At 36.4% G+C, this 16,908-nt stretch overlaps 1 long non-coding RNA gene across 2 annotated transcripts; it reads left to right on the forward strand.

Annotated features, from left to right (window-relative positions):
- The first annotated feature begins 6,428 nt into the window (after positions 1–6,428).
- LOC117629347 lies at positions 6,429–11,187 on the forward strand. Of its 2 annotated transcripts, none has more exons than XR_004586067.1 (2): positions 6,429–8,966; positions 10,262–11,187. It is a non-coding gene; the product is annotated as an uncharacterized LOC117629347 (long non-coding RNA). The 2 variants fall into 2 exon arrangements; XR_004586068.1 differs by having other exon boundaries at positions 6,429–8,961.
- Positions 11,188–16,908: the final 5,721 nt, after the last annotated feature.

The raw sequence follows: 16,908 nt of genomic DNA on the forward strand, positions 1-16,908 counted from the left end.
CTTTGTGCATCCTCGTTCTCTTCTCAAGTTGGGCCCAAATGGTGGTGGTATCCGTAGGAAAATTAGATAGTTATCCCGACGTAAGGGAATGAAATTCCTAAGTCAGACAGGAGCTGCGTCGGTATCTGAACCGGCAGAGTAATCTCTTGTGAGAGGTTTGTAAGGAGCTGTATCTACTGTATCTAATAGGCAGGGAGATTCTAACACTCAGTAGACCCTGGAGAGGTTAGTCCAGGCTATAGTCAACCAGGGATCCATCCGCGGGATGGGTGGATCAAGTAAACAGGAGTAAGAACTATAAATTGGAATAATAATGGTATCTAATAACAAAAGAGGATTGAGTTGAAGGAATATAGCAGATCATAAAGATCTTGGTTATTCCACAGGAGAATAAAGTTTTGGGAAGGATTTGGTTAAGAAGTGATGTTAAAATCTTCTGACTCATATGGAGTAAGCAGTTTGGGAACAGAATATGATAGTCAATCTCATTCATAAGTCTACAGAAGGTGTGAATACAGGAGTTTTTGTAACAGAATAGAGGATAATGGTTAAACTCGAATACGAGAAAAAGGTTTCACGTACTGTGTTCTACCAATAGAGATCGGAAAGTAAGAAGTAGTATCTGGTTGCGTTAAGGTTAAAAAGCCTCCATCCAAGGTATTGTGATTAGTTAGTAGTTGGTCAATGTGGATGCTGTGGTGATGTCTGTCCCAGTCAGAATAGGGGCAGACTATGGGGTACACTTTGTGCACAGTATTTGGAGATAGGTAACAATAATTAGGAAGAGTTTAAGAGAGATACTACAGTGGTGATCACAGTTTCTAATCATCAAATGGCCGCAGACTTGAAAGCCATCGAACTGGAGTTAGTTTCAGTAGAGATACCAGCCAGGATGGTGATATTGCAAATCGTTCTAAGGTTGGTGTAGACAGAAGTATTGAGAGACAGGTATTGATAGGCTTTAATAGGAGAAGTTGCCCTAGTGTGCCAAATGTGGCAGGTACCGTTCTGGACCCTGCTAGTGAAATACCAGTCTCTATAATTCAGAATTAGAAATCCAGATTCGGTTTCAGTTGGACTCAGGTAAAAGAAGCTTTTGAGCCTTGATTTCAGTTTAATACCTTAAGTGACAGTTGTTGGAAGGTTATGGAGACATAATCTACTACAGTTTCAGGATGATTTGGGTGAAAAAGATGCTGGTTTGAGAGAATGCCTTAAGTGTCAGTTGTTGGATTTCCTTAGATTAGATGTCTCCAAGAGATGCCTTACTCGAGATATGGTATGGATCACTCAAGTATGAAGATAGAATGTTAAGCAAGGTCCATTGGAATCTGGAAGTATTGTAGGAAACAAAGAACCTGATTGGATTAAGCAGAAAAAGCCTCAAGTAACCAGGATTGGCAAGGAGTTATGCAGATACTAGAAGAAGGATCCTCAGTTGAGTATTCTCGATATATACCACCTAGGGAAGGTGAGAGGAGAATCAAGGAAGCAAGGGAGCCAAATCCTAGCTGTATCGGACCCAAGGAGATTATAGAATGTGTAGAAAACAAGCAGTTCAGATTTTGGAAGGGAAAGTAATTAGCTTTCAGTGATATGTGCAGTGTAGTAACCCGAGTAGCAATTACAGGAGCAGTTCTTTCCCCCCTCCTAGAAGGACAGAGATGCAAATTTCGAGGACGAAATTTTTATAAGGGGGGTAGATTGTAAGAACCCAAAACAAAATATCTAAAAAGAAAGAAAATATCTAAAAAGTAAGGAAAATATCTTTTAGTAAAAAGACCATTTTGCCCTTGCATTATTAATGGGGGAAAATTTGACTTTTTGATCGAGAAAGAATTTGGGAATTCCGCTTGCTCCATTGCGTAGAGCACGGCGAAAGGAGTCCGTAGACACGGAGTGGGCCCAAATCGGAGTTGTAACAAAAAAGTTATGGTCAAAAGAGTCTCAGTGGCATAACCGTAAATATTTCGAAGTTGCATCTATATAAACCCAGACCCTGCGCGAAACGGACCACCGACTTCCAGAAGGTGCTGGCGCCGCCTCCGAGCTCCAATGGCCACGGGACCGGTGGCGTTGGAACCGCCATCGAGTCCCCTAGCTTCTCCAAACGACCTCAACCCTGGGGCCGCCCTGAGCTGGCCGGAAAATCGTGTTTTCCGACGGAGGTTCGTTCGAAGCTACCTAAACTTCCAGCTCGAAGTTCTCCTTCGTTTCTCCACCAAATCGATCGAGTAAGGCACCAGGAGCCCGACAGAATTATAAAAGAGATCTTCGAGGGATCGAAGTAGCTCGGACCATCTGTGAGTGGACCTTCTTTCATAAAACAGATTTCATGAATGATTGATGTGCTTTTATATAAATAAATTTTATAAATGAGTTTATATTGATTTTATATAAATAAGTTTTTAGAAATGAATTTATTTGAATAAGTTTCTTTATTTGATCTTGAGTAAGTTTTATTACGGTTCTGAACTTGATCAGTACAGTAACAGTTTTATAAATATGTGCTGCTTATTTAAAAGTCATAGAAACAGAGTTTGAGGTTGAAATCAGATGAGACAGCAGCACAATTTGAGATTTCAGTTTTAGTCGGATTTTCTAAAGAAATCTATTTTAAACCCACCTTGTACCCATTTTGTTTATGGTGATTACCCAGAGTCGGACCGATGTCTACGGACATCCAGTCTGATTATCGTTCTGTCAGTGCACTTGACTTTGCCTCACGAGTTTCGGGGACGCTCGGACCGTGAGTGCCAGGATTTGCGGCTCGGCAGACTTGGTGTCCCGAGACCTGCCAGGATTGCGGCTCGGCTGACTCTGTGTCCCCGAGACCTGCCAGGATTGCGGATCAGGCTGACTACGGTCCCCTGTATCCTGCCTGAGCGACTCGAGTGACTTGGTGTCATCGAGGATCTGCCGGCGGGACAGGCTGATCATAGTCCCCTGATTTCGCCAGTTTGCGGCTCGGGTAGCCTGTGTGACGCCCGAGACCTGCCAGGGAATTGACGGAAATGACAGGGGTACAAACTGGTGGTATTTTCAAAGGATTTTGAGTTTCTTTTATATAATTATGATTTTCAGTTATTTTATATCAGCTTTTCTGAGTTTCCAGGCATTAATACATTTATACAATTTGTTCAGTTATGCAAGGCTCGAGCACAGTGCTTTTATACAAATTTGATTTCAGTATTTTATACAACCTTGATTTCAGTGCTTTTGAGTAAAATTTATCGAGTTTGGTTATGATTTATATGGAATGCTTTGAGTTTAGTAAGCTTTAAATGGAAGGTGCGTATTCAGTTTATTTAAGAATTTCTATAGAGAGGGTTATTTTGATTATTAAACTGTTTTTAAGAATTCTTATGTTGGTCCACTCACATCTTCAAACTGTTTTCACCCCCAGGCTGTAGACGTACGCGGGATCCACCACCGGGCCACTCATAACCTCAGTGCTTCAAGTCAGGTAGAGTTTATAGAAAATCCCTGAAACCTTGAAATTTAGAAAGTGCTCTGATATCTCGTTGAAACTGAAAAATTGGAGTTGGGATTTTGTTATTTGAATTATTCTGGCAGTTGGTGTGGATTAGTTGAATGTTTAACAGGTGAAACGTTTTGGGAATGGTCAAAATACAGGGGAGACTCTGCCGAATTTTCGGCAGAAGTCTACGGAAATTTTAAAGAGAATTTGAAGTAAGAAGGGTAAAAAGGTCATTTGTGCCCGACATTTGCCAGGTGTCGGACACGCACAGGACTTGGCTCGAGTTCCAAAGTGAAAATTGGGTCGGGTCCTGTCATTTATGTTACGGTATTCATTTACTTTATTAATTTTTTAAAAAAAGAATTAGACAATGTCATCCTCTCTCCCTCCTTGTGCTATCCTAAGCCGCCATCGTCTCTCTTTATGATTTTCCCACTCAGGCAAGACCCAAGCGTGTGTTATCGCCTAAAACTGTATAAAACATCAAAACATTATGGGCTATATGAGTTTAAGCAAAGGATTGAGTTCAGATTAAAGTCTATAATTATCTTTATTTTCTATTATTGTGAGCCCTAAACTAGTTAATTTTAGAGACCTATAATAACTAAAGGGAAATAGAAACCTAATAAATAATAAAAGGTCACCACATCAAGTCATGTCACACTAACTGCATCAAAATATCATGCGATCAATCAACCTAATGTAGTATGACTGGCAATTAGCTTCCCATAGCTTGGCTGGTTAGTGGGCTATTGTGTGGGTAAATTTTTCCACGAGAATATTCGGTTGGAACGATTCCCCTTTCTTCTTCGCCGCCTCTGTCCCCCTGCAAAATAGAACAAATAAGAGGACCACACCCGGGAGGTGTTGGCCAAAGGCCCTCCTATGTCTAAATTAGTTCAATTGAATCATATAGAAAACAATAGCTAATAGGGTATGGAGATGTGTTTATGGTGTAAACCAGGTGGCCAGAGCCTTATGTGAGAGAGAGAGAGAGAGAGAGAGAGAGAGAGAGAGAGAGAGAGAGAGAGAGAGAGAGAGAGAGAAGGTGGCTAGGGTTTGTGAGAGGAATTTTCTGCAGAGTTTCAGTAGAGATTTCAGACCTACCTCAACCCTTGTGCGTGGCTATCCTTTTATAGTGGTCTCAAAGGGTTAGGGTTTGGAGAAAAATAATCCTTGTTGGGAAATGAATTATTTTTCTGATTTTAGGAGATTTAAATCAATTAGGGATTTAATGTGACTCAAATCCCTAATCAAGGCAAGAATCCCCAAATCAAATATTCCCCAAATGGAAGGAAATATTTGACCTAGGGTTTGTTTAAAATTAGGTTCCCACAGCTATAACATGAATTTGGACTTCTATTTATTTGAGGAGTCTCGAACTAACAGTATGTGGCGATGTATATCACACAGTATTGTCGCTTTTAGAGTGCTTCACCTTATTTCTTTATGTGACCAATGTACCAAAACCTAGTTTATTAAAGAGATATAGAACACATTATTATGAATTAAAGCCTGTTTGAAAATATTTTTGGAATGACTATAAGTACTTTCAGACAATCAAAAGCACTTATCATTGTGTTTGACATAACATTTCAAAGTACTAATGGATTTTAAAAGCACCTTGTGAAAAAATGTGTGCCCGATGTTTCTTCATGAAGCACTTTCAAGAACTTTTCGGGAAACACTTGTATTTTTAGCACGTTCTTCCAATAAAAGCATTATAAATAGAAGTGTTTCCTAAAAAAGCAATCTCAAACTCAAACTATTCAATTTAGATTTTAAAAGATTTTAAAGAAGTTTAAAAATTTTGGTGTATTCAATCACGATTTTATAGAAGTCTATTGAATTCTGGGCGTATTCAATTCATACTTTTTAAACTCCATTCAAATTTGGACGTATTCAATCACGACTTTAAAAGATTTCATAAAAGTTTGGGTGTATTCAAAAACTCATTGATTTTAAAGGAAATATAAAAAATGGTGGATTTCGTTTGATAATAGACTAATTTTAGGCCATGACAAATCTTTGCTTCCCTCCAGAGATTTTGATAAATATATTATTTTTATTCTCAATATATGATTTCACCACTTCTAATACCACCATCTTATCATGACTATAACCATAGTCGCGGCCGCCACCACCACCACAGTCATCGTCGTCGCCACCATCACCACCATCATTGCCGCCACTCTTAGCACCACCACCACCCATCACCGCCCCCACTACCAGCCCCACCATCACCCTCATCGTCACCACCACTACCGCCAGCACCATCACCATCACCATCACTGCCACCACCACCACTACCACCCCCATTATCAGCCCCACCGTCACCACCACCACAACCACTGCCAGCATCATCACTGTCACTGCCACTGCCACCTCCACCACCTCACTCCCACCGCCACCACCGCTACCTCCCCCACAAACCACCATCGCTACCGCCATTGCCATCACCACCATCGCCATTGCTATAAACTCCTTTAAAATCAATAATAAAATTCTAACAAACTCAATTAAAATCTATACACGAATTCAGTCAAAATCTATGCAGAGTTTGTAGAATTCAGTCAAACTCAATTAAATTCAATTAAACTCCATCAACTTTATAACTCTTTTAAAATTATTTAAAATCTAAATTAAATACTCCCTCTTAATATTACTATTTAGCTCCATTTCCCATAGGAATCTCTCATTGCGTGTAACTTTGATCATCAGTTTCTCTTTCTTTCTTTGTCTTTGTTCGATTAATGGGTGGGCTGAAGCCCAAACAAAAGAAGAAAACTACGAGTGAATGCTTCTGGCCCTAACCACTCTAAGTTCAGGCATCTTCATCTTGCAGCCGAAGTCCACAACAGTGGAGGAAGGTGAAAGTTGCGACCAAGGCCTCTCCTGCAGCCACCGCCACCAGGGAGGCAATCACATTACATTACCTGGTTCATCTCTCTTATCTCTCTCTTTCTCTCTCTGAAATTTTCGAATGTATTTGTTTGTTGCATATGAATTTATACCGTCATCTACGCGATTTCTGCTTTTCATCAAAATGTGAAGTTTCAGCTGTACCGTTGTTTGCCTTTCTGCATTTCATCAACATCTATTATTAGGGAATTTTCTTGTTATTTTTCACTTTTGCAGCCAGAAAAGGAAAGAAAGAAAGAAGCTTTAGGTTTTTGCATTATTGTATATTTCCAATTGAATTGAGGGCGAGGAAGGATCGTATGGAGAAGCAATTAATAGTAGTGTGTTAGGTGCTCTGTTGGTGTACACAAGCTTGTAATGAGTGCTTACATTTGGTCCTAATGCTATGTCCTCTGCCACATCAATTGGTGTCTAAAACTCAGAAAACCTTTTGTTGTCTTTAGTGTCATTGTGAAGGACCAAATACACTGAGTGTGGTTTATTATATCATACATATAGGTTTTATAAAAGAAGCAAATAGCAGGTACCAGCCAATCGTAGGGATAACATTATGGCTAATACCTTGTTTTAATAATGAAAATTCTCATTTCAAGTGAAGAATGAGGGAAATTGACATTTTGAGGACCTGTGTAAAGTAAAAGTCGTTATGATATGGGAGATTTAGAGTTGGGATTGATAACGGTTAGGAAATAAAGTTATAAACCTCCAGACTCGGCATAAACATTATGGGAACATCAGCCTCTGGATCACATTTTCCCGAACTTGTTTATATGGGTTTCTTATAAATTTGGAAGTGGGGGCTGTTGTAGTCATTCTAGCGGAAGAGCTTTTTCAGCAACTATGTTCAGAAATAATACTTATGTCTTGAAAAATATCTTCTCTATGTTTGTCTTCTGTAAATTTACACTACTTTTGCGCTTCGCTGGACCAAGTAATAACAAAATCAGCAAGAATTTTTTCAATGCTAAGTGATGAGGGGTGTGTAACCAGACAAGATACTTATAATTTAAGTGTGTCTACCTGCATCAGATTGGTAATTATTTATGTTATATAGCCCAAGTATGTGATTGGGAAATAGAAGCAGAGCTCTTAATTTATACCTCAAGTCAATAAATGTGAAAATTTCTCAGCCTATATATTTCTTGAATAAAGAAGTGTAATAAGTGTGAATTTATTTTTTTTCTTTTGTGGACAAAAGTGTGAATTGATGAGTGTGCTGTTGTTGTTTGGAAGAGTTGAGAAAAGAATAGGATAAAGCTTATATAAGGGAAACCACAGTTCTAATCTTTCTTGGACATTGGATACGCTGACCTGTGAGTTGAATAGGGGCCAGAGGCCCAACAACAAAAGAACTAACTCACAGTACTTCTGGGCCTTGGGACTCTAACCTGGTCTTCTCTTAGTAAGTGACCAATAATAGAGGGAGTGGGAGTGAGAACATTCAAGATAGTGCAGCCCAATTCTAGCTCCAATCCATAGTTAGCAGTCCATCAGCAGCTGCATTTTTCTACCTGTAAATGCAAGCCACTCCAGTTTATATTAACCGGGTACTAAATGTATTCAGCAATTACAAACAAGCACAGTAAAGGTCAGGAGGGTTTGTTTGTTGCTGGAACAGGGAATAATTAGAATCATATTATATCAATTTCTATTAGTTGTTAGGTGCAGCTTACAAGATCTCACTGGTATTTTGATGGTTCTAACTTCTACTTATGTGGTTGATTCCGTATTCTTTTTATTAACAATTTTTGGCTTTAGAAAGATGATGGTGGAGGATGGTTTGGATGCTCAATATAGTAATATCACGTCTCTATGGGAAATGGAAATCATCTAGTTTTTCTATTCAACTGCAAATAATGTTACTATATAATTCTTTTTTACTACATAATTACTGTCCCAACTCTACTCTTTCAAAGAAAATTCTTTTTCATCTTTAACTCGAAAGTCCTGAGTCATCTACTCAAGTTTACTGTGCGTGGCTATCAACTTTCGTTATCTGTTATGTTGTTATCATTTAAACATGTCGACATAGTTCACTATTTCTGCGTCACTGTTTCTGTGAGTCCGCTGAGAGAGAGAGAGAGAGAGAGAGAGAGATGTCCACAAATAGTTGATCATCAACTACCGAAAGTAGACCATATTTCTAGTTCACAGCATAAGATCACTAGAGAAATAGACTTTTCCCCATCCATAAGCCGAAAGAAAGAGTGACAAAGAAGGGTTTCACTTCTCCTAAGCAAGTTTCTAATGTGGACATGTAAACCCTTATACGAATTTCATATCACTTTGACTTATTTAAGTAGAAAAACCGGGATAGTTGATAACTGATATATTACATTGTTGAGTGTGTCATATCTCTATGGTCATGACATTTGAATATTTTTCCTTCACTGGACTTGCACTGAGTTTTTCATTACATTTACCATATACATAAACTTGTTTTCAGTAGTATTTGTGCCCCAGACTCTACTGATTGCTGATGATGTTTACAAAAGTTACATTATTGTTGTTGCTAGCGACATGGATGAAGACTGATGATTTTGTGGTCCGAGAAATTGGTAAGGTACCCGCTTACCTTACTGCCCAAAATTATGCTAGAAATATTGTACTTATGATATATAAAAACTAAAACTATGTCAATACCAATGCTTGTGAAGTAAGGTTGTAAATGGGTGCCTGTTTGTTTTTTTCCCCTTTCCAGCTTTCTTGTATTATTAGGAATTGACTAAGAGAAAAGAGAGTTAACAAAATAAAGGTTATTTTGTTGAGGATTGACTTAAGAGAAAAGTGGATCGGTCTGGTGGATTTCAGTAATTATTCAAAGAGAGAGAGAGAGAGAGATTGTGAAAGAGACATCGATTGTGAAATGCTAGGTTGACCTTTAATGACTTTATATAATTTGGTGAAGACAAGATAAGAAAACAAAAGAGAATAGGTGATAAAAAGAAGAAAACCTCTGTTTTGTAGGCCACTGAAATTGTCCAAATTAGGGGCCTGTGGAGCCAAAGATCCATTGAGTTGTATGGTCCAAAGAAAAAGAAAATAGGACCAACATGCATGGGGCCTCAGTGAGAAAATGAGATCAGAAAAAAGGAGAGAATTCTTAGGGTGTTTATTAGGGGCCTACGTTTAAACGACTTTTGACATTCATGAGTGCTTACTTTTGGTATTTAGCATAAAAGAAATCAAGGAACGCGTTTTTCTTAGGCTCATGAACACAAGAAAGGAAAAAGAGAGAAATAAAACAACAAAAGAAACTTGAAAAGATTGGATTGGAAAAGATATAGTGGCAAAGCATCTGTAAAAGATGGAAGCAAAAGGCTGGGTGATGACTACCACCTTTTCTTTGGCACAAGCACACCAAACAAAAATCTTTTTTCTTTCTTTCTCATAAGAAATGAAAACCCAATCTTTTTTCTTTCTTTTTCACTTCGGCCATTCACCTCAAAAATCCAAGGGGTTGGCTTGGCCATTAATCTTAAGTTGATTTTTATTTATATCCAGTGTGCCAATTCAACTTCCATCTGTACTTGATGATTCTTAACATGCGAATTTGAATGTTATATGCCTGCTTTCCCTTTGAAATGACTTGGTACTCAACTCATTATTTTTTTTCAGATTTAGCATATTAATGTTCTCTATTGGACTGAAATGTTTCAGGTTTCTTTTTCATAAAAAAGAGTTTAGGCTAGTTATATTATCTCATCACTCAATCACTTGACAAATTTTCTTAAACTTTAAAAGAAATGTTGATTTATATTGTTATGTCATTAACTACTTCAAATTCAAGTCTGTATCATGATTATGAAATGGTTTTGGCATTGATATCATCCGCTTAAGTTTTCTATGGTTATGCAGGTCTCATAGGTTCACTCGTCTGGATAAGCAGAAAAAGAACGTGCACACTTGCACAGCACACAATCAAGTTGAGGCTGTTCTTGCACCAATTCAGCCACGATGACTCATGACAGTAATTTCACTTTTTAATTCAATATATAATTGTGTTTTTTACAGGGAAAGTGTGCATGAAAACAAGGTTGGTTTATACTTAATTAAATACTAGTGTGATAGAGAAAGTGAAAGCATGTTTGATTAAGGAAGGGATGTGGATGGCTTTGGCAGTGGGGAAAATAAAAATAAAAATAAGAGATGATAGTTGGGCAAGTAGGGCTTGATTGGTTTCCAGCAAGAAGAAGAAAAAGAAAGGTAGGGTTGATTGGTGGTGGTCACCCACCCGCCTATGTTTTAGCCCATACATGATTGAAGGGAAGCTAAAAATTTTGCCAAAAGCTGGTTCATGTCTCACGAGAGCATCTCTGTTGTCTAAGCCAAAATCCCTCACTCCTAGGAGAGGCTTCTTCATGACAAAAGCACTTTTCCCCACTTATACTGAAAAGTAGTTTGATCATTATACTTTCCAATCTTGCTTCCATGGGCTGTGTTGTTTTTAGGGCTTCAAAATTGAAAGCCCCTAGGTTTTGTTTAAGTGCTTTTTACAACTTTTTATCTCTCTTTGTGGCAGTAGGTACAAGAATGAAATCAATATTGTGTTTGACGAGTGCTTAGCACGTGCATCATGAATTATAATGATGAGTTGAAGATGAACATGATGATGACTGTGTTTCGAATGGGGATGTGATCAAACCTAGATGTGCCAATGTATCTTTCATCTGTCGTTTTATTTTAATGTATCAGTAATAATAGCTAGAAGAGAATTTTAAGATATGTACATGTATTTGCGACATGGGAAGGAATGAATCAAAATAATTCCAATCGTTTTTGAACTGGTGTTGTCTAATAATACGAAGAACTGAAGCAAGACTAGAGCTAGAAAATGTTTTAAGTTGGAGATGACATCTTCAAAGAAAGGTTGTGTTCTTTTGATGAAGCCAAATTTTAGATCCCCAAAATCCATTCCTCGAAATCGACTTTTGTTTGTTTTATTTAGTGCAAGAGAGGAGATTCGAGCTTAAGACACCTTCCAATAGTTGGAAGGAGAGATGTACCGTTTAGATACCTATAAGAAATTGAAATCAAAATAATTGACACTCACTAAGAATTTGGAAATGCATTCTTAAGAATGCCAAACCCATTCCCCTTGGAAAGCAACTTTGCTTTTCGTTCTTCATTTCAACTAACTAATCCCATTATTGGCAGGTTGAGAAAATGCTTATGTCAACCCTCATCATGATGTTGGAAATTCTTAAAAGTCAACCTATAATTTGTCCTATAATACGAAGACATCAGTAGCCAAAGTCAGACCCAACCTTAAAAAATTTAAAATAAACCCACTTATTTTTGCAGGATTGGCCGCAATGGTGCCCCAAAATACCATTAGGGTCAACCTGTAATTATAATTTATATATGAACATGTTTAAATTTTAGAAGCATGACAGGTTATGGTTGGGTTCTGGGGTCTCCTCAGCATGCTCGAGTCAACTCAGCCAACCTGTGACCCAATTACCCTAGCTGGCTACCTTTTGTTGTACACTGTAGGAAGACTGGTGGTGCTTCAGATCAGAGATGGGATGGTACAAATTACTACGGCAGAATCTTGAAGGGACTTTGTTTATAAGGCCAGCTATTTGGTACAGGTCCCAACTTTGCACCTAGTCATTTTATTTTTGTTGTTTCTATATGTTTTTTTATTCTTCAAAATAACTACTATTTAGAATTCTAGAATTCATATAAGAAACTTGTAGTTCAAGCGATTAAAAGCAATTATGCTCGATGTCCTGTGTTCAAATCTCGCTCTCTCAATATCGTTTATATCAACAACAACAAAAATTCTGAAATTTGGAGATGTGAATTTATTTTTTTTGATACAATATAAATTGATATATGGATAGTTTTAGGTTAAAAGCAGTCATTTATATATATATATATATATATATATATAAGAACTTTGAAATAAATTTGAAACACGAGAAGCAAAAACCAAAACTTTTGTTACAAGTGTGAGCTGTTGGAATATACCTTGCTTTCCCCGTTACCTCTCCTCTATTGCCCTCAGAAAGTTGTTCGATGTCTATTCCATATTCCTCCAACTCTCTTTAACTTATCAAAAACAAAACAAAAATTAAAAGCCTCTCTGTATTTTTAGGATAAATAAAAGATCTTTTACATATTATGTCACGCCTAATCGAAAGCAACTACTCAATCGCAACGGTTAATATTAAAACACGTCACAAATTTACGTGATCAATCAATAAAATACATCGTACATAATTTATACATTTTCTCTTCTTTTTTTTTTCTTTAGTGCAATTATTGATGTTGATTTTCTCTAAAATCCATTATTTGCACTCTAAACATTATGTATTTTTTATATTAATTCCACGCATGGTATGTAAAACCAAACCACTGATTGTCGATACAAAATTGATGGATGGGAAAATCCCCAAGTAGATACTGACGTGTCATTATATGAAGGAGAAGAATCAATCGTTCCCACCACTAATCTTCCGTACACACGTGGCAGATTATGAGAGTGACAAGTCAGTTCATGCAGGGGTCCCACAAAGTGGGGCCAATTTGAGTTCTGTAGTCATTTTCATTCTCAGTTCCAGTTTTGCACAAAACGCAGCAGCAAATTTATACGATGCTTGCTTGGCAGGGGAATTAATTAATGACACATAATTAAGTTTTAAAAAACAACCAATTAAAAATAAATTGATGATCAGATCAGGAGAGGCTGCTTAGATCATGGGGCCCACTTAACCCAATAACCTAAAGTTTTTGCTAAGTTTGCCTCCAACAACTATAAAATAATAAATTGAACACATGAAGATCTGCTACAATTTGACTTGAGCACAGTTTTGCCTGGCCTGATTTCTGTGAGCCGTTGATTTCCTTGACATTCAAAGGCTGTGATCTATCTTTTTAGACTCTTTTTTTACATCACAAATTACCATGTTTCATAAATTAGTATTATAATAATCATCAATTGCTATTGTTAATTATAGGCTAAAATTACTTTATAATGGCTGAGTTGTTGATTGAAAAACACAAAAGGTTGAATTGTAACATGTCACCCATTACGTCATAACAATTATTATAAAGATTGTTTTCTTTTCGCCCCTTCTCCCAAATCTAATTATATTTTTTTCAATGCTTTTTGTTTTTGTTTTTTTGAATCGAACAATATAGTGTACAAGCTAAAACTAATCAGATAAAGTTTTAAAGTAAATTTTAAATATGTGTAATCACTCGCAAATCACACATCATAAACTCGTGATTTTACATACACAATTAGCATTTAAACTTGAATGTTTGACTTCACAACTCATCTTTTATGCACTCTTTTATCGTTGAGGCCACGACTACATGTTTTTATCTTACTAAACTTTTAATAAATTAGCTTAGTTTCTTTGCAAATGTCAAGGTAGCTACAAGTTTAGCATGCTTAAAATAAATTAATGGTGCATTGCCATAAGGGGTCCTTATCATTCAACCAACCCTCTACCCATCTCGTCCACCACCAGAAAAGTCCAAACCTCACCCTCCAACTCCAATCTCCATCCTTAGTTTTTTTTGCTCTTTTGTTCTTAGAGAGCTAGAGAGAGAGAGAGAGGAGGCCACTAGGCTTAAAGGTCAATTGCTATTTGCTATAAATATTAAATTAAGAAAAACATAATCACAAGCACCAATCACCTTTCCACACATGCCCATGATTTTTTTTCTTCCCAACAAATTTTTCTTTTTCTTTTGGCAGAAAAAGATAAAAATATAAAATATATTTGTGTGTCAAGATCAAAGATCAAAGATGAAAGAGCCAATATCCCAATAGCTTGGCTGAGATGGACCACCTGCGCACCCAAACCATAAATAAATGGCTCACAGCTCTACTGTGCACTACTAGCCGCACAGTGTACGCAGTGCAGGGTCTTTGTTGTAAAAATTCCTCCCTCTTTGGGCTTGGAGCCATGGGCCTCCCAAATTTTGTGAAATATATTATTTAGTTTTCTTCCAACTTATGGTCTACAACAAAAGTTATAACCTAGCACACAAAATTCAACCACCAACACCCCTATCTCTCTCTTTCTTATGTCACATTGACATGCCTCACCCATGTCAAAACCAACGCGCACTAGGTCCTTTAGGACCCCAAAGTTTAGGCCAGGTAATTAAACAAAGATATCGAGTACCACAATAACTGTTCTTAACCGTTTCACTCACAAACTCTTTATTTTATCTTTTTTATTTCTTCATTAACTAATCTAATATCTTGTATTATGGTACTAAATTGTCAATTGGGATTTGCTAAAATGATAGCAGATGAACTGCTAATATCAATCGTCTTCTTGAAAATCTTTGTATTTAGGTTTGGAACTTTTCAAATATTGTGACACTTTATGATCTTAGGCAATTATGGATTCTAAAGGAAAGCTCGTAATTTTATTTGTTGAGTTTTAAAAAAAAAAAAAGGGAAAATAATACATAAATGTTTGATGATGCTCGTTTGGTGCCTAGTATTGGATTGAATTGGATAACTCTTAAAGGAAGAAATGAAAAAATGTAGACCAAGTTGAAGGTAGAAGATGGATTACTTAAGAATCTTCACTTCTACCTTCATTTCCTCCTTCAACATACTTTAGATTTAGTAACTTATCCAATACAATATAATCCTAAACACCAAACGAAGTGTGGTAACATAATTAAAAAGTGATTACACTACAAGAAAACGCGTTAACCCTAAAACCCGCCCTGTATAAAAATCAAAATGAACCATCTTTATTGTGTCTGACTAAAGTTTATAAGCTCACCTTATTAAAGTCTTAATCACCCCATGTGGGCCCACGAAATTAAAATAATAAGAAGCAATGTAAAATAATAATAATATAAATAGGGAAAACTTAGGGGAATGACAAAATCCTCAGACACAGACACCTCATTCTTTAACCCAAATGGAGATAAATTAATGCACTTAAATGAGTTAATTAATCTCAATCTACAGGGTATTATCGAGGTTGTTCGCAGGTATTTTTATAGGAGTTCGTTTTCAAAGAAACCGACGTTTTCTCAGTTTTTAATTTGTCTTAATTATTGAAGGCAAGAAAATGTGATTAATCTTTGTCGCTGTCGATACTAGGCATGTTCTTGAATTTATTTTTTGTTATTTGTTATTTTATTTTTAACTTTTGTCCGAGTTATTTACATTAACACTCCCTGAAATTTTCGGTGTTTTCACAAAGCCCCCTGGGATTTCAAAAATTATACGAACACCTCCTGAGGTTACAGATTGTTTTCACAAAATCTTTTTTCGTTGATTGTTCGTCCGAAAGTTGATGATTTCATTTGAAGGGCAAAAAAAAAAAAAAAAAAAACTTATGCAGATGAAAAAATTAACCTTAATGAATGCATGTGCAATTTAATTTCAAAGGCTAACTTCGACGTTTGGATAAATGTTTTATATAAAATCATCAATTTTTGGATGAAAAATCAATAGAAAAAGAGTTTTGTGAAAATAATTTAAAACCTCAGGGAGTGTTCACATAATTTTTAAAACCTCAAGAGGTTTTATGAAAACACCGAAAATCTCGAGGCGTGTTAGTGTAAATAACTATGTTTATTATGCATGTATTTGATTAAACAAAACAAAAGCCTCCAAAACCAGAACTGTTAAGAGGTGAATAAAGTAATCAAGTGGGCGTTTCAATCAAACATGGCCCATGTGGCTTGATTAGTAGGTGTCCATAAAACTAATCAAAAAAATTTGGGAAAATTTCAATAGGCCACAAGACAGGGCACTGTGTATAATAATAGCATAAAGAATTATAACTTAAAAAAAATGTCTTAACAAAGAAGAAAATATTATTAAAATTTAAAAAAAAAAATTTATGTTGCTTTTGAAGGAGGATGGAGGAGAATGACGCGTTACGTGTTTGGTGTAATACATGCAGGAAAAAGAGCATTATCTTCAGACATGGTATGACAAAATTCAACCCAACCATGTTATTAGCCTTTATCATTGTTAAAGACACTATTATTATAAAAACAAATGTTCGTTTAAGCTACAAAAAAATGATTTTAAAATGTCAATAAATTATGTGTTTTTGTTTCACTGTTTTCTGTGCTACCTTTTTGTATTTAATTAGCCTGGCTACAGGAGAAGTTGTATTCATATTCGGCACTTTAATTGCTATGTACTTGTTTGTTTATCATATCAAAAAAATACTATCGCTATTTTATCAACAAAAAATTTTAAAAAAATTAGCCTGGCTGATAAAACTTCTCAATCAAAATTATGACAAAATTAGCAACACATCTAAGTTTTCTGAAATTAGCATATCTACCATATTCCTGCCAAGAACAGCAAGCATTTTAAGTCTGTCAGTGATTAACATCTCTACCATATTCCTCCCAGAATCTGATAAGCTCAGAATAAGCTCCTCTTAAATCAAACAAGGAATATAACATATGGTAAGAGGACCCATTAATTTCCCAAGTAGCATGTTGAAGGAGTTCACAACAACCCATCTATAGAAATTCCATTTTATCCATAA

Source organism: Prunus dulcis, chromosome 5 (genome assembly GCF_902201215.1).
Source record: "Prunus dulcis chromosome 5, ALMONDv2, whole genome shotgun sequence".
NCBI lineage: Eukaryota > Viridiplantae > Streptophyta > Magnoliopsida > Rosales > Rosaceae > Prunus > Prunus dulcis.